Below are 18,735 nucleotides of genomic sequence, written 5' to 3'. Positions count from 1 at the left end.
TCTGCTTACTAAAATTGGCTGTCCCCAGGCTTTTCATTCTTTCTTGCTGAAGCGAGATGGGAGAGGTGGATTGTCTGAACATGGGAGGGCTCGGGTACCTGATCCTAAGTGAGGGAAGTAATTCCCTGGTGGAAGGGAAGGAAGAAGGGCAAGCCGGAGAGGGCACAAACGGCTTTGCCTTCACCAGGGCAGGAACCAAACTTAAAGGCTCCCCCTGGGTATTCTCGCACGTGAGAACAGGAATCCATGTAGAAGTCCTCCCCAAAGACCTGGCAGAAATTGAGGCCAACTGGTGTCTGTCTCCCTTGCTAGACCCTGAGTTCTCGAAGGCAGAGGCACCTCCCATGCATCTTAGTGTCCCCAGGGCCCGGCGCAGGGAAGGAACTGTAGCTAAACAAAGTTGTGTCACACTGACTTGGAAAGAAAGACAGGATTTGGGCTGCTATGCTGCGAGGTGGCTATGAGAGGGAAGCAGACCCTTGCCAGCCTAGTGGGGGAGGAAGTGAAAAGAAGTCATTTTGTTGGAGTCCACGCAGTGTACGTTCCACATGAGTGTATGTATGTTTTGCCTGCCTAGATTCGGGCATATGTTTCTTGCACTTCAAAACTCACTGTACCATGTTGTAGACTATTATATGCTGACCCTTAACTATTCCAAGTAGCAACGTTAAATATGCTCGTTTACATTATAGAATCAATTTGAGTGCTTAAGTAATTCATCCTATTCGGTTTTACTTTATACTGACTATCTAAATAGGGCAGCAGAGGGGCGCATGGATGGCTTCATTGGTCGAGCATCCGACTTTGATTTCAGCTCAGGTCATGATCTGGAGGTAATGAGATCAAGTCCTGGATTGGGCTCCGCCCGCTGAGCTTGGAACCTGAAGATTCTCTCTGCCCTTCTCCCCCAACTCATGCTCTCTCAATAAATAAATAAATAAATAAATAAATAAATAAATAAGGCAGCAGAATCGAGTATGATGAAACAGTAAGGGCAGTAATGGGCTGAACAGTAAGAAAGCCAAAGGCATCCTAATGGTTCAAGTCCATTGAGCACTTCCCATGTGCCAGGCTCTATACTAAGCACCTGAGCATGCGTTATCATATCATATGGTGTATAGGTGGCCACACTAATAGGTACCATCTTACACGAGGAAACTGAGGCTCGGCATGTTGATGTGACACGTCTAAGGCCAGGGAGCAGATGAGTGACAGCACCAGGAGTCTTGGGCAGGTCTGTATGACTACGAAACTCTGCTCAAAACCGCTGCACCCCACTTCCTCCCAGAGCAGCCCGATCGTGTGTATGGCCCTGCCACATCCGATCTCATGAAGCCTTGCAGACCCCACCCCCACCAGTCAGGTGGCTTGTATTTTAAACATCATTTTAAATAAAATATTCCAATCTGATCTTAGTCCTCCCTTTTTATCTTCCTTCCTGGTAATGCAAACAAGATCCTTCTTATTAAGAGAGCACCATCGTTTGCAAACAGCCCCTGCTCTAACCCTTGGCTTTTAGGTATAATTTCATGGGTTGATTGTATGTGGCATGGTGGAGATGAAATACATTATGATATGATGCTATAAAAGCTTGGAAAATATTCTCTTTTTCTTATCTCATTTTTCTATCCCTCAGGTGTCACATATTTCCTTTGAATGAGGGAGAGAAGAACCTGGTTCTTTCCTTTTAGGGATTTGGTAGCAAGGAAGGGCATTGACCCAGCATGAGATCTGCAGGGCCATGATCGGCAGGGGATGGGGCATCTGTGAGTGTTCATCCCCAACGCCGAGAAGGCTGTCCTATGAGTTGAGTTGGATCATAATGGCTCAAGGGTAGGGCCTTACTTTTACTCGGGTTGTATCTCTTCTGCTAAAGCAAAACATAATCACTGGCCAAGATCTTGAGCAGTTTTTCACCAGAAAAAATAACATGAACCCTAGAATTTACTTGTGATATAAGTTCATACAGAGTACTTGATTCAACCTAAAGTTCACATTAACTTTTTTGGTTGAGTCTAAAATATAACCTGACATGGAACTTAATACTTAATGGTAGATAAAGAGCCATCGGGAAGGAGTAAGGGGCTAGACAATTGTGGTTTATTGTGGAGTCAGAAAGTCTCGGTCCTGTGTCTTTCAGCCTCAGTCTCCCTGTCTTAAACAAGGTACTTATTCCTGGGTGACTCTAAGAATTAGTACAATAATGATTGTGGAAGTGCTTTATGTTTATAAACTATTGTTCAAATGGTGGTGGCATTATGTTTTTGGTGGATTCCTCTGCAGAGAGGAAAAGTATGTTGATCAATCTGAATAAGCAAAAGAATAGTTTTGGGGTAACGATGTTCAAGAATTGTGTGTCTTTTAATGACATATTTACATTTACGAAGCTCTGCTCTTGTCCATAATATATAAAGAAACTACTATGAATCAATAAGAAAAAAATAGCCTAATCTAAAATGGACATGTGTCAGAAGAGAAAATATGCATGGGTTGACCAATAAACAATAGAAAAGGCGCTCAAGTTCATGAGTAGTCAGGGAAATGAAAACAAAATCCACATTGAGATATCATTTTCATCACCACTATAATGGCAAATAATTAAAAAGTATCACTATCAAGCCTTGGCAAGGATATGAAACAATTAGAAATCTTATACGATGTTCTTGGGGGTATCAATTAGTATAACATTTGGCAACACTTAGTAGTGCTGCATAGCTTATATCCTTGATCCAGAAATTCCATGCCCTAGAAATACACTTGCATAGATTTCCTGGGAAGCATGTATGAGAATGTTCTTAGCATCATTCTAGGTAATAACAGGGAAACTGCTTCTCCCTCTTCCTCTGCCCCTCCCCCCCACTCATGTTCTCTCTCTCTCAAAAATAAATAAAATCTTTAAAAAAATAAATGTTGGTATATCACACACAGAATACTAAGCAACAATAAAAATGAATGAACTGTAGCTGTATATAGCAATATTGGTGAATTGTAGACAGTGTTGAAAAAAACCCCAAGTAGCAAAATAATATATATAATAAGATTCCATTTAATGAAATTCAAATGCAAGCAAAACTTAACAATATAATATTTAAAGTAGAGACACTTTTACAAGCAAAACTTAACAATATCATATTTAAAGTAGAAATACTTTTAAAGCATGGGAACAATTAGCACAGCATAATAAGTGGTTACTTTTTGGGGCAGGGAAGGGAATACACCTGAGCAGGTTCACCCGGAGATGTCACAGGCATTGGTAATGTTTCATTTCTTAGGTTTGAGAAGTGGGTACAGGAGTGATCATTTAATTTTTCTGTTAGTCTTCAAAATTATTCTTATGTGTTATACGCTCTTTTATGTGCGTGATATTATTCATCATTTAAAAAGTTTTCTAGAAGTTCGGATTCTACAGTCAAATTTGGACTTGAATTCCAAGACTGGATTTCAAATTTGGATTTGAATTCCAGGCCTGCCACTCACCAGCTTTGCAGCCTTGTTCAAGTTAACTAACCTGCCTGTGCATCAGTTTCCTCATCTGTAAAGTGGAGACAATATCATAGGGCAGGGAGGAGGAAAGGAATTCATACAGGTAAAGGCTGAGTAACTACTCAGTAATGGCAGCCGTATCATTTAACTCTCGCATTACCTACCCCAGAGCCGGGCGGACCCTCCCGTTTTGTGAATGAAGACACTAAGATCTTGGGACAGTTCCATACTTGCCCAGAGCTCCAGCAAACCTAGACTACCTCACTCTTCCTACCGCCCTTTCGGGTACCCTTTTCTCTAAGCTTCATGAGTAGAGACATTTTCTTTCACTTGTTCACTTCTCATAAATCTGCTTTTCAATCCAGGTTTCCTGTACTTTATAATTTGTAGTATTGTTTCTTAACACAAAGCAGGTGCCTCTCGTGTCTTACAGAAGGGATCAACAGAAGCTCTGTTCCCTAAGTGGAAACAGACCTCTGACTATTCATTCAGCATTGACTAAACTCCTTAGCCTCTCTATGGGGGGGAATCAGAGAAAGTGGAGACCCCGTCACTATAAGAGATCTCCAGCACTGCATTTCCCATGTTGTTTCATAATTATGTGTTCTTTCCCCCATTGGATCGTGACCTTCTTAGGATCACACTGCAAATAGGTAAAGTTTCTGCTTTTGTGGAGTTTAGAATCTAGTTGGGCAGGGATAGGTGTGTATGTGTAGATAATTATTATGTAAACAAATCAGATACATGTGGGTGGGTGATCAGTGCTGTAAAGAAAATCGGAAAAGGGAGAGAGAATATTCAGTAGTTTATTTTTTTTTAATTGAGAAGAAGCCTAGATGGTGTAGGCATCTGGCATCACTTAAAAATAAACCACGCCTCTGAAAAAGAAAGCAGGCTTAACTTTTTCTCTGTTGTCCCCGAGAGAGGGATGCACAGGCTTTTCGCAATGATCCGTGTTCAGTACCCAGTTCCCTTCAGAAGCGACTGACTTCCCGGGGGATTCCAGCCCGTCTGCTGTTGGGTGAGGACTGTTCGACGGGCTGGACTGACAAACAGGCTGGCGCAGAAAGTGACACGATTTACAGAAGCAGGGTAGTGCTGGGGCTGACACAGGCAAGTGGTTTCCCCCAGGTTCCGAAAACAAGGAAGGAAATGACTAGAACGCAGGGTCGAGACAGGACTCGAAGTAGAGCCCAGAGCTTGCCTGCTGGGCCTGATGGAGCGGTCCCAAGCACCTGCGTGGAGCTGGCAGCGTGGGCCTGAGAGGCAGCAAGGTGCCCGCACCCGGGAGCCCGCACCCTTTTAGATAGAACGTAACAGGTGTCCCACCTGTCTGCCTGTGGAGCTTTGACACCGAGGGAAACAGGCGAGGGTCCAATTGACAAGGGAGTCACCGGCGCTAGCCCAAGACGGCTGCTGGCTGGCAGAGCTGTGGTCTCAGGGAACTGGGAGATTTACAGAGGGTTTTGACTGAACGTATTAAAAAAAAAAAAAAAAAAAGCTTTCAGAAAGCCCTAATAATCACTGCACAGATGTCCTTCTCAAATCTATCCCCTCTCTCTCCTCCTCTTCCTCTTCGTCATTTTCTCTCCGCAGCCAGGTTCCCCCCTCCCATCCCGGATTGCTCCCTTGTCTGGGTAGATGATGAACTCCATTCCTTTCTCACGATCCTCATCTCACGTAGTCGTTACATAGCTCTTGAAAAATGTCCAAGGCCCTTCTCCGTGTCTCACTGTGATGATTACCCCTATTGACTTAGCCCTGGGTGCATTACCAAGTACTTCGTGGACGTTGTCTCACATGGCCTCGCAACAGTGCTGTGGGTTATTATTGGGCTCATTTTACAGGCAAGGGAGCCAAGGTTCGGGAAGGCTAATGCCTCATCTACACGCATAAGAATGCAGAAGTGAGAGAGATGGGGCCCGGGAAGGTGAGTTGACGTGTCTGGGCCGCATACCCAGTGACTGACTGGAAGTGAGGTCTCCATCTCCAAGCCCTGGCCGCCGTTGTTATCCTCCTTACTATCAGAACACCTCTGAATAAAAAATTGAACCCCCCATTGTGTGGTTGTCTGCTCAACACTCATTATGTGAGCTAGACATAGATTATATCTCTGTTCAACAAATGGAAAAGTCTGAAAGAGGGAAATTATCTGTTAATCCAAGCCCCAAACCATATTTGCATTAATTTTCTGGATACTGCACGCAAACACATTAATTTTTTTCTCCCCTTCTGTTAGTGTACGTTTCCATTAAGGGTCTGATATTTAAATCAACAGGGCTGGGACATCTTCTGCTTCTCTATTATTTTTATTATATTATTACTACTGTTATACAATATAGTATTATTATTTATGCAATATTTATAATATAATATGTAATATGTTATTACTATTCTTCTATTACCAGACTCATACTTTCGGAGGTAGAACAGACATCAGGAAGTATTGAGCCCAACTTCCTCACTTCACAGATAAGGGGACTGAGTCTTCTGGTTGCCCAAGGACAGCTGGTTTTAGGCAGAGCTAGGACTCTGCTCTTCCCTCTTCCCTCAGTCCTCCAGCCTTCTAGCCTCTACCTTTGAGCTATGGACTCTGTGTCTATTTGTTTCAGGTTGCAATGACGAACGTTTAAAGGTTTGCCCTTTACTTAAAATGTCAGGGGCATTGGCGGGTGATTAAAAAAAAAAAAAAAGGAAAATGTCAGAGACAAAGGCCCCCACATGAAACCAGCAACTTTAGAGAGGCAGGAAGACACAGGACATGACGACCAGACAGCAGCTCTGCCCTGTCTGTTACTAACGAGCTCAACAGCCAGAGCCACGGGCCCAGAACAACTCAGGGCTGGGGATTGAGGGGTCCAGGGGGATCCTGAAGGATACTCTCCCAACCCTCCACCCAAGTGTTCAGAAGAGAAATCTGTAAGCCAGCCTGGTTGGGGCAGGTTAAAGGTATCATAAGGGAAATAAAGAAATAATTCTTTATATAGATAGATAGATCTCTCTATGTAGAGAGATCTGTTCCCCCACACTACACAAACATATGCTTACTGTTGAAAAGATCAGAAAAAAACAGCAAAGCAAAAAGACAATAATAAAAATCACTCTGATAATCAGGGTTAGATCATTTTTTGTATTTATCCTTCCAGAATTTTCTTAGACACGTACGTGTGTATTTTTACAAAAATAGGATTGTCTGGTATAATCTGATTTCCAATCTGTTTTTTTTTCACTTACTATATTGTGAACAGCTTTCAATGTTAGCGTGTTAATGAACACACATACTCCTACTCTGTTGTGTATAAAGGCAGGGTGGTAACTACCCCAGAGTTTTCCGAGGAACCTACAGCCGCATGCTTGTTCACTGCATCTATGGCTGTCTACTAAACCTGGTACTGGAAATGTGTGTGCGTGGTTGGGGGCCTTGCTCAATGCCGTAGTAACGATCACAGATATATCCAGCCCGATATGCTTTACGTGTATTAATTCATTCACTTGTAACCACCCAGGATAAAGGTACTGACGGTTATGATCTCTATCTTACAGATAAGGAAACCTACCCAAGGACAGACACTGAGCACATGTGCGAGTCAGGGTTCAGTACAGGCAGCCTGGCTCAAGCCCTTGCTCCTGACCACCATGCTTCCAACAGTGGTTCCTGCTATTTGGTTCCACTCTCTAGCTCCTTAGTTACATAATTGGGGGGGGGGGTGCTATGGGAACATCCAGACCCAAAAAGAAATGTATGACGGATGTGAAGTCCAGAGATTTCTTTACTTTCCTAGAGAGTCACCTGTAGGCTCATCACAGGCTGTGACAGCCATCCCTCCAGTTCCTCTCTCTCTGGTGTTTCCTGCCCATACTCCCCTCTCCTGTCCCCCCATTTTTGCCCATTTTCTCTGCCCTTCCCGCAAGGTTGGCCTCCATGTAGAAGCCTCTGGAGGAGGCTTAGACTGTTCAGAGCGGAACAGCTGTGAAACAAACCCACCTTTCTTTTGTTTTGTTGACACCTGTCAGACAGAACTTGTATGCGTCCTTAGGCTCTCATGGTCACTTTCCTCCATTTTACTAGACTTCCTCCCAGGAAGGGCTGGGAGGGGGGCTGGGGAGAGAGGTAAGAAGGGGGGTTGAGGGGGGAGAAAACCCCCATCCTGCCACAACACAGCACCTCAGATTTTGCTCTGCTTTGATGCTAACGTCTCTGATTCTCCCTGGTTCGTTCTGAAGTGTGGGGGGAGGGGAGGGAGGAGATTGTGAGAGCTGCTGAGCTTCGAAGCTACGGTATGGCTCTAAGAAGCCATAGATGAGGGGGTGGAATGGACATTTCTATTTCTCTCCCCTCCAAAAAAATGACTGGTCATCTTAGGTGAGGCTGCTGTAAGAGCTCCTTGGCTAGAGCTTTGGGTATGGCAGACTCGAGGTCTCTTTCTCTGCCAGGGTATTTTTTTTTCAGAATGGAACCTCTCATGTGACAGAGTCATCCAGCCTTTCCAACGGGTCTGTAATTGTCTGATTTAACTGCTGTAGTAAAAGACGCCCCCCTTATTTTTTTTTAATTTCCAATCATTGTGGACCAATACTGTTTAAAAGCAAATTGAATTCCTAGAAGAAGAAAAGACAGAATTAACAGGAAAAAATGTGGAAAAGGGACATATAAAATGTTAAGTCCCATCGTTTTATTACTAGATTCAATAGACATTATCCAATTGCTCCACAGCTTTGAATATGTCCTCTTGATTCTGTGCGTATCATGTGGTGGTCTTGTAGTAGTTTGCAAACCTACCAGGCCTGGCCTTTGGACGACACAAGGAGCAGTGTCCATCTAGTTCATTCATTTCTTCTCTGTTTGGGCAAGTTCATTCATTCGCTTTTCATTCTCTGAATAAACATTTAGTAAGCACCTGTTATAAGCCAGGCATGCGGGTCGCTGCTTTCTGAGGATGACAGTGACACCATGCTTATATGTTATTACTACATGATTAGATTGCACCAGTCGTGGGCTACATGAGTATAACATATGTTCACCATAACAGCATTGAAAAGAAAAATTGTCCCAGAGATGGTCTGGGACAGACCTTTTCTGTGTGTGATGTAATTCAAAGCCTCCTCCTGGGAAGGAAATCAGTACTCCTGATAAAACACTTATGTAATTTTCTGGTGGGGTTCTAATGGAATTGACTTATTCTGAGAAACCAGTCACCCTCGCACCCCCCACCCCAACCCCATCCGCAGTTGACTGTCAGACAATGTCTAGTTGACTTTTAACCAGCCATTCTTTTCTTTCTGTGTCTAGTGTAATAGTGGTTATCTGGCCATTTTTATCAAGGGTGGATCTTTGAAATGGACTCCTAGAGGCTTCTTTCCTCAAAGAAAGGCTGCAGTAGAGTTTGACAGATGCCCGTATCTAAGGAGAAAGGAGGAGGTCCTGTTGACTGGGTTCCTGGAGTGTGTGGGAGCTGATGTGGGACCCTGCGCAAACTTCACAATATTTCTGAGTCTCAGTTTTCTCTTCCACGAAATGGAAGGAATAACTCCTCAGGAGGCGGCCTTAAATTCAGTGAGAGATAGAATAGAAAGGGCTTGGTACCCAGTAAGTGCGACATAAATCCTCCCCATTGTTACAATGATGACTCCGGACCCCTGCGCACAGCTTGAAGTAAAAGCCTTGTAGGACCAGGTTACTGCCTGGCTCCAGATCAAGCTCTGGGCCGTGACTTGCTCTCGCGGGGATGGGACTAGCAGGAGCGGACCCACCGTGGGCCTCAGGGAGGCGACCGTCTGTGGCAGCAGGAGCCTTGTCCCCTGGGAGGAGCAGGGGGCTGCCTGAAGCCGGTAAGGCAGCTGGGCTTGCACGTGGGGCAGCACACGCATTTCCCACACTTTCAAAGCTCCTCTTAAGGTAGAGGGGGAGGGAATTCAGCTAGATTGAACTTGGGGCAATTCCAGCCGAAAGACTTAGCCCAGGGCCTGCGCCTCGCAGGTGTGTGATCTGGAGCTCAGCCAAGCCTGCTCCCCCCACGGCAGTGGGAGAACGTGCATTCTCCTGTGGTTTCGGGTCTGTGGCTGCTACTCAGGTACCATTTATGGGCTGCTCTTTCTCACAACCTTTCTCTCAGCTTGAGGCTTGGGCCAAGGGGAGGAAGGAGGCTGCTATATTCCGTCTGGGTCGATTTTCTTCTCTCTGCTCTTGGTAGAAGAAGCACGCTTGTCAAGTAGCTAGTCATTTTCCCTCTTTCCACCTCAATCTGCTTTGTTGAGCCAGGGAAGTCCAGGTGTAAGAGGCTCTGGGAGGAGGGTAAGGGAGGGAGGAGCAGAGTAAGGAGTGGGACGAGGGGAGATGGGAGTCTGGTCCATGTTCCCAGCCCGCATTATATTTTGGAGACTTACAAACTAACAGGTGTCTGCCACGGCCCCTACGGTAAAGGGAAAGGGGAGGAGGCAGGGGAACAGAAAGAGCGCTGATAGCCTGCAGGACATCTTGGTGAGAATTCACGCATGGCTCCTGCTCTGGGTGCACATGGACCCAGGCCAGGCCACAGAGCCCAGGCAAGCCCAGCACAAGCTGCATTTCAGTCTCCCCTGTCCCTTTGGTCTAGGGCCTTGTTCAGTGAACAGCCTTCGCAACTGTGACAAGCAGCCCTGATTGGTGGAAGACCAGTCCCAAATGCTGTGGAAGATGAGGGCTCTTAAGGAGCTGAGATAAGTGAAGAGGTAACACCTGCACTTGGTTATGGCTACAAGGTCTGGTGGGTATAAAGGTACAGTGCGTTTCTAGAAAGAAAGCCTTATTACTAGGTAATCACTCCTACTCATCAAGTATGGCTCTGCACTTTCTCCATCAAGGTATGGGTCAAACCCTGCCTGACCTCGTTAGCCCCTCCCCTTCCACCATGCTTAGACTCAGTACTTGTTTCCCCCCAATATTGCATCCTTTGGGCTCGCCAGGAAGAGGCTTCCTGAACCTCAGAGTGGAATTTCTACCCCCAGCCTCTCTGCTGCTGCTGTTCACTACCTCTTAGAGGAAAACTGGTGCCTTATTCTGCTAAAAACCATTCTTTTTTCTTTTTTTCCTCTTGCCAAATGACACTTATTTTTAGAAAGAAAGAGAAAACAAGAGGGTAAAGAAACATGAGAGTGAAGAAAATCCTGCCTCGTCACACACAATTTTTTGCTTTATTTCATTCCACCCTCCCTCCCCCGGAGAAAATATCTAAAATTTTCATCAGATTTGCAAGAAAAAGTCCATGACCCTAAAATTTCAAGAGCCGCTGTTAGGAAATGATTCATGAAATCCAAAAAAAAAAAAAAGGTCAGAGGATGTTTGGGGAGGGTTTACTGAACTTATTCTATCCCACTGTCTGATTTTCAGCAAATTATCTAATTTCTGATAGACCATGATCATGAACACTGTTGCTTATTTTCTTGCCTGGTTTGGATGACCCCACAATCCATTATTCTAATTGTCAGCTAGCAGGCAACCCATTCTCCAGCCCCTCACCCTCCACGATGTCACCAAAGTTGTAATCCTAAAGTCTGTTTTGTGTCTTCTCTCCACCAGACTCCAAGCAGCAAATTGGGGTTCACCTTCTCCATTGTCTGGCCCACCCAGCCTCTCTGACCTTCTCTTGCTCTGCTCTTCAGCCAGACCCCCTCCCCCTGCAGCCAGGTTGGTCAACGTACTGCCCACCACATGGGAATCATCACCATCTGCTTCCAGATCATCACTCACGATCCAGGTCCTGATACCCTTCCCCATCAGTTTACCAGAACCCTCCCATCATGTAAGGCCAGCTCTCTGACATGGGGTGCCCTGCCTCTGTGTTCCCACAGCACCCTGTTTCCCCCATCATAACCCCCTTGCCTGCCCTGTCTGTCTCTCCCACTGGTTAGTGAGTCTCTCCAGGACAGGGCCGGTGTCTGGCCAGTGTTCCCAGCATTGCCTGGAACTCAGTGTGTGCTGGATAAATGTTTGTTGGATAACTGAAGGCTTTTCGGACAACTGTCGCACAGACTCACCAAGGGGCTGTGTTTCCTCAAACTTCTGTTATGTGTATTATTTCTACCAGAGACTGATGATCACAATTACAGGGGACAGGGGAGCGGTTCTTACAAAATACAGATTCTTAGAACTCTATCCCAGCTCAGCCGAATCAGAATCGAGGGGTTGGGGCCCAGAATCTATATTTTCACAAAGTTCCCCAAGTGATTCTGATCATCTAGTTTGCTTCATTTCTGTAGTTCTCAAACTTTCTGGTCTTGGGCCCACTTTACACTCCTAAAAATCATAAAAACCTAAAGAGTTTGTTTTTGATATGCGTGGTAGCTATTAATATTAACCAAATTAAAATTACGATGGGTAAATGACAAAAATATTTATCTAAGAATTCATTTGAAATAACAATAATAATACATTAAGTGTTAACATAAATGACACATTCTTAAATGAAAAATCACTGTATTCTCCTAAATGTAAAATTTTAATGAGGAGAGTACCATTATTTTATGTTTTCAAAAATTGCTTTAATGTCTAACTTAACTGGATCTCCCATCTGCTTCTGCATTCAATTGAGTGCCATTTGCATTGCACAGCTTTGGATGCAATCCGTGGACAAAATTCAGCTTCACGAAGAGAAGTACTCTAATAGCCTTTCCAGATAATTGTGGCTAGTTTTCCTTGGTAATACTCTAAAAATGGAAAAGTTATAGTTTCTTCAAGGTTAGTTGCACTGAAACTGTATCAGTGAACTCTGTCCATTGTAGAGAATGAGTGAAATAGACAAATAGCTTTATTTGGTATTATTATTTATTATTTATTTGGTATTATTATTTATTTGGTATTATTTATTATTTATTTGGTATTATTATTTGGTATTATTTATTATTTATTATTTATTTGGTATTATTATAGAAATAGTTTTGACCTTCTGGTTCCCTGAAAGAGTCTTGGAAAGCTTCAGGGCTCCTGGATCATACTTTGAGAACTACTGCAAAATTCCACAACATTCAGCACTTACATCTTGTTCCCAGAGTGTTTTCTATTGATTCACTCAACAAGTATTTATTGAGTGTTACATGCCAGGTGGTGTTCTAGGCATTGGGATTCTGCATCTAACTGTTCTCATGACCACATTATATTGAAGACAAAGGCCCAATTTCAGAGTTGCTGCTAGAGAACCCAGTTTCAGACCTGCTGCCAGGCCATGTGGCAGCTTTGTGCAAATTAGAAAAAAAAGTCACTTCCTCTGAAAAGACACATCTCTTGGGCACACACCTCTGCAGGCAAAGGCCCTTCCTTCAGGTGGACATCACCCTGCACTGGACACAGGGCTTGGTGAGAGGGGCATGGAAAGAACGTGGCTACGCCTCCCTCGGCTGAGCACTTTTAGGCAGTGAGAATCTTACGCAACTGCTCCCGATAGCCTTGAATGTTTTCTATTTCTCTTGCTCTCTAAGCTGGGGAGCCTCAGGGCCAGAATTTGAACCTGGGCAGTGAGGTTCTAGAAGGCTCCAGTAAAATCTGTGACCACAACCCAAGACACTGCAATTCCTGATGCATTGTGGACTCACCAAGTTGCAGGGGTGTGGATAGCAGTTGATAATATTATATCCTCTTATGGTTAATAGATTTCTAACAGATTTATGCAACTTGATAGATTTGGTACTTCCTAAAGACCATAAAAAAGCTCAGTCGAGGGGCACCTGGCTGGCTCAATTGGTAGAGCATATGACTCTTGATCTCGGGGTTGTGAGTTCAAGGCCCACGTTGGGTGTAGAGATTACTAAAAAAAGCTAAGTTGAGAAGATCTGAACTTATTTCGCAGAGAAACCTATACACAGTTAACTTGAACACAAATATATACTCAACAGCTACAAAAAATGCTGGTCTCCTCTGGTGTTAACTACTAAAACCTTGTCACCAAGGCATTGACGAATCTCTCAGATAAGTGACATCATCTTCTGGGCACTGATCCTTCTTCAGTTGCGTCAAATGCTACTGATATTCAAGTGGAAGAGAACTGAGAATTGTCCACTGATATATTAAATGTAGCAGTGACCTTATCAACAGCAGCTCCATCCAAAAGGGGTTGGCAAAAGCTCAATTGGAGTGCGTTCCATAGAGGATTTTCCATTAGGGTCTAGCTGAGATGTTTAGAGAATGGGACTCTCCTAGGCTATATTTCCATAGATTTCTTTCTTTTGTTTGGTTATATTTTGGGTTTTTGCTACTGCACGAATCTATGCAAAGGCTGGAGATGCTTCTGCGGACATCAGCTGCTGTTGTCTTCCTATGTGGGCAGCCACTCTGCAGCAGAGTGCTAAGACTACCTGGGGTGTGGTGAGCTGAGAATAGCTGGGGTCTGGGGGGGTGTCTCTCACCATTTAATTAAAGCTCACACCTGCAGCCCTTCCTGCACCTGTCTGCAGCGCTCTGTGAAGCAGACAGCCCAGCAAGAACAGACAGCTTGAGATGACCAAGGGCCCAAGGATGTGGTTGATGGCGGGGAGGCGGAAAAGGGAGGGAGACAGGCAGGGAGAGGGGCCAGGTACATTTTTCAGTGCTTCCAAGAACCATCTGAATAGAGATTAGATTAAAGCTCTACGGAGGGGAGGGGTCCAGGGGAGAACTAAGCGGAGGCCTGGCAAAATCGGGCTTTGACTGGAGCCTCTCTGGCCTTTCCATGAACTCTCTGCTCTCCCCAGGGCTGCGTCTTCAATTATCAAAGGAGGTGACTTGTCTCTATGACAGCGAAGGTCCCTTCTGGTGCTCTGAGCTGGTATCACATCACTGCAAGGTCCGTGGGTTGAGACTTTTTTTTTTTTCTCCATAAGTAAGAAAGAATGTTTCAGAAATGAAGTTCATTTCGGAGCTCAACACTACAACCAAGGGATAATAACCTGAAACTGTGTTTTCATTACTCTTCTAATATGTCTTTCCCAGGCTTTTTGAGTATTTAACATGATCTTGTATGATTTTTAAACATTTACTATTGAACCCTAGTTGACATACAATATTAGTTTCAGGTGTACAATATTGATCGGACAATTCTATACGTGACTCAAAGCTCACCATGACACGTGTAGCCACCATCTGTCACCATATGATGTTATTACAATATTGTTGACTATATTCTTTATGCTGGAGTTTCCATGCCCGTGACAGGCATATTTTATAACTGGAAGTTTGTACCTCTTAATCCCCCTCACCTATGTCGCCCGTCCCCCACCCACCATCCCTCTGGCAATCACTAGTTTGTTCTCTGCGTTTATGAGTCCGACGTTTTATAAATGTACATCAAGGACATGGAACAGAGCTTAAAAGCCAGGTTTTAGCATCAGAGATGGAGCTGTGTGTAAGTTCTTCCACGGCCATTTGTTAGCTGTGTGACCAAAGGCAAATTGTGTAGCTTCTCAGAATCCTTGTTTTTTCAAATACAAATTGGGGATCATGCAAATACCTCTCATATGGGTTTTTGTGGGGATTAAATGAGATAAATGTATGTTAAGAGCTTAGCAGAGGGTCTGGGACACAGTTGGCATTCATTAGCTGCTTTCCCACCATTACCACCACCACCTGAGAAGTAGGAAAGGGCAAAAAGAATCAACCTATGTTACAGATAGGGAAGCCAGAGTCCACATGCAACTGGCAAGATACAGGAGGAGAGCAGAGTCCCACCTTGCTCATCAGTGAAGCTGTCTTTAGTCAGTAGCATCTTCCCTCCATTGTTACATAGACCACAAAAGCATTGTAGCCCTCCTTTGGAAGAATTTCAGAGTGGATGGAGGGGCTTCTGCTCAGTGGTAGCATCCAGAAAGAGGGAGATCTTCTTTTCGACATGAGCCAGTGGGATATGCTGGAGCCTGGGTGTGACTGAGACATGTTGGCAGGGAATGCTCTATCAGACAACTCAGAACCGGGAGAACTGGCGTCATCCTGTCCTGCCTGGTTGGCTGAACACCCTGTCCGGCCCTCACTGCAGAGTGAGTGGCGAGGATGAAGTCTGTGCTCACTTCCCCTCATACAGTCTGATCTGGAGCTAGAAGTATTGGAATCGTGTTTTGTTCCGTTTGGTTTTTAACGACAAGGAGGGATGAATGTGGGTTTGGGAGTGGGAGTGAGGGAAAGACCCTGAGTATAAACATTCAGATTGGAGGTTTGAAGAAAACAAAATTGGGGAGCTTGGGTAGCTCAGTTGGTTAAGTGTCTGCTTTGGGCTCAGGTCATGATCTCAGGGACTTGGTATCAAGTCCCGCATCGGGCTCCCTGCCCAGTGGGGAGTCTGCTTCTCCCTCTGCCCCTCCCCTGGTCATGTGTGCACGTTCCCTTTCTCTCTCTCAGATAAATAAATAAAATTTAAAAAAAGAAAACAAAATTATTTGCTTATGTAATAACTTGTTCTTATGTCTACCAATAGTCATTTAAATTTATTGATAAATACTAATATAATAATGTGCTTCATTTGGGGTAATGGCTTGCAAATACACTTTTTACGATAATGTAGTGTATAATCTACACTTTCTAAAATTTAAAATTATATTATACTTGCTAATTTTTTTTCCACTTTGGACATTTGAGTTAGAATATAACGTTTGTGGGTAAACATCACTTTTTAAATTTTTTTTATTTTTTATTAACATTAGTGTATTATTTGTTTCAGGGGTACAGGTCTGTGATTCATCAGTCTTACACAATTCACTGCGCTCACCGTAGCACATACCCTCCCCAATGTCAAGTTAAAATTATTAACTATTATTAAAATCTTATGAACTTAGGATGACACTTATATTATCCAATATTCCTTTCCAATCATTTTCAATGTGCACTTAAATTTTTGTAAAATTGTAATTAATATGTGTATACTATTTTGTGTACATATGTTTTTTACCTAACATTTTTTTCTTCACAAATTTCCGCATTTTCCCATGATGATATTCATTCTGTAGCTAAATATTCCATTGACTAAATGGATGTGGTAAATATCAATGTGTTTTTGCCTTTACATTATTTCTTTGGGATATATTCAGAAGGCATTTATGCTTTGATCAAAAGGCATACATATTTCATAATTCTTATAAAAGTTATCTAACACTCAGCAAATTGACATTGTTTTGGTCCCTATCAGTTCTCAGGGTAGTTCTAAAGTAATAATCTTTACAGTTGGCTTTGATTGATAGGAACTTACTAGAACAATGTACAGATTAGAAATAATTTTTACAGGGAAAAGGGACTAAAGCAGCTTTATTATACATCTATCAGAAGCAGTTTGCATCCATCTGGGCACTATGCAAAGATTTAGTTAGTAAATGGGAAATCTGGGATTTAAACCCTGGCAATATAGTTCCAGAGTTTATGCACTAAACCACTATGCTATTTTGCTCAACTCAACTCACTTCTTAAAGAACCCTCTGAGGGATGTCTCCTTAACTCCATTTTACAGAGAACACTGAGGCTGAGAGGGCTTAAGTCAAGGCCTCACACCGAGAGGTTCATATATGGAGTTGGTTTGCTTAGAACATATAGCTCTCTTAATTTCTATTGATAGTCATGATTATAAGAACTATTTTAGTTTGGTCTTAACACAACGATGAGGAAAACAATCGCTCAAGAATGATAATTACTGTCACCTGTCACACAGCTACTGGGTCAAAGAGACAATAGAGAACAGTGGCAGAACGGTGGGGTCTGCAGAACTCACGCCTCATTCAAGGCGTTTCTCATCCCAGCTACATATTGCCATGAGGGACAGCAGGCCCAACGTGGTATACCAGTTAGCTGTCACTATGTAACAAATTACCCCAAAGCTCAGAGGCTTTAAACAATAAGCATGTATTATTGTCTATAGTCTGTGGATCAGGTGGGTGATTCTTCTAGTCTTGGCTGGAGACACTCATACATGTGCAGTCAGCTGGGGGTTAGCTGTGGGTTGATTTGCTGATCTTGGATAGGCCCTCTCCCATGTCTCGGGCCTTGGCTGGGACAACGGAGACAACTTATCTTTGTTCGATATGATCTCTCATAGGCCAGTAGGCTAGTCCAAGCTTGCTGACATGGAGTCTTAACAGGTTTCCAAGAAAAAGAGAGAAGTAAACAAGTCCTTTTATGTCTAAACTCAGAAATGGTTCACTTCATTTCTGTTATATTCTATGACCAAGGTTAAGTCACAAGGCTAATCCAGAGAAAAAGCACGGGGATATAGACTCCAACCCTTTATGGGAAGAACTATAAAATGGCAATGCAAAGTGTGTGGACAAGAGGAGGGGTGAAGAATTGAGGCCATCTTTGCAATCAATCTACCACATCAAGTCTTCCAAGTTTTGAGGAGAAGCCAGAAATCCAGATCTTTATATGAAATCTCCTGAGTTTTAAGTATTGTTAACTGATTCACAAACTTTTAAGACACTGGTGTTCCAACACTGTAGACCAAACAGCTCATGTCTGGCTGGATGTAGTTTGTGGGCTGTCCGTCTGCAACTTCTGGGTAAAAAATTGCAAAGTTTTCATAGTAATTGGCCAAGAAGGAGATTTGAACATAGGCCTATTTGGACTCTAGGTCCACATTCATTCAGCAAACATTTGCATGCCTTCTAAGTACAAGGCTTCCACAAAGGAAGATAAATGAAACATAATCCCTTCCCTCAAGGAGTTTATGGTCATAAGTGGGAGACAATATGTAAACAGACATTTAATTCATGTGATTAAATGCTACAGATGCATCTTAGTGGGGGACACTTCTTACCCACTCCTCATGCTCCCTTCCCGTGAAGGAAGCTTGATTACTATAACTCTGGGTCTCTCTCTCTTTCATCAGTAAATTTGGGGAAAACAACTGGGTATGTTCAGTTCGGTTCTTCTCTTTATTCTTTTGGGGCCAGGCCTTGTCAAGGATGGTGTGTGTTCTCCTCTGATATTTCATGCTGAAAATCCTCCCAGAGCAGGTCTTCCTGGACTGCCCTCTCTCACCCCCAGCCCCTGGTGAGCACTGTTGAGAACAGCAGGGAAATCTGCCTGATTCTGGGGTTCAGGAAGCAAGCTCATTTAGCTCTTACATCAACCTATGTCTTCCTATCTAGCTTTATCAGCAATAGAGGTGACATCTTGGCCTCTGGCTTTCTCTTCTATTTATTTCTTAACTTGCTCAGAAGCAGGATAGGGAAGAAAAATGTTATTTATTGGGAGACACCTCAGAGGTCTCCACAGTGCTGTGATCAGCATTAAAGTGTACATATATGCATATATACAGGCCTATACACACACGT

At 43.6% G+C, this 18,735-nt stretch overlaps 1 long non-coding RNA gene across 1 annotated transcript; it reads left to right on the top strand.

Annotated features, from left to right (window-relative positions):
• The first annotated feature begins 8,278 nt into the window (after positions 1 to 8,278).
• On the top strand, positions 8,279 to 11,725 carry LOC121101432. Its single transcript, XR_005833408.1, has 3 exons — positions 8,279 to 9,554; positions 10,077 to 10,191; positions 11,039 to 11,725. It is a non-coding gene; the product is annotated as an uncharacterized LOC121101432 (long non-coding RNA).
• Positions 11,726 to 18,735: the final 7,010 nt, after the last annotated feature.

The sequence above is a fragment of the Ursus maritimus genome, unplaced genomic scaffold (assembly GCF_017311325.1).
Source record: "Ursus maritimus isolate PB19 unplaced genomic scaffold, ASM1731132v1 scaffold_8, whole genome shotgun sequence".
Taxonomy (NCBI): domain Eukaryota; kingdom Metazoa; phylum Chordata; class Mammalia; order Carnivora; family Ursidae; genus Ursus; species Ursus maritimus.
The sequence above is the reverse complement of the archived record's forward strand: the minus strand, read 5'-3'. Positions and strand labels throughout refer to the sequence as shown.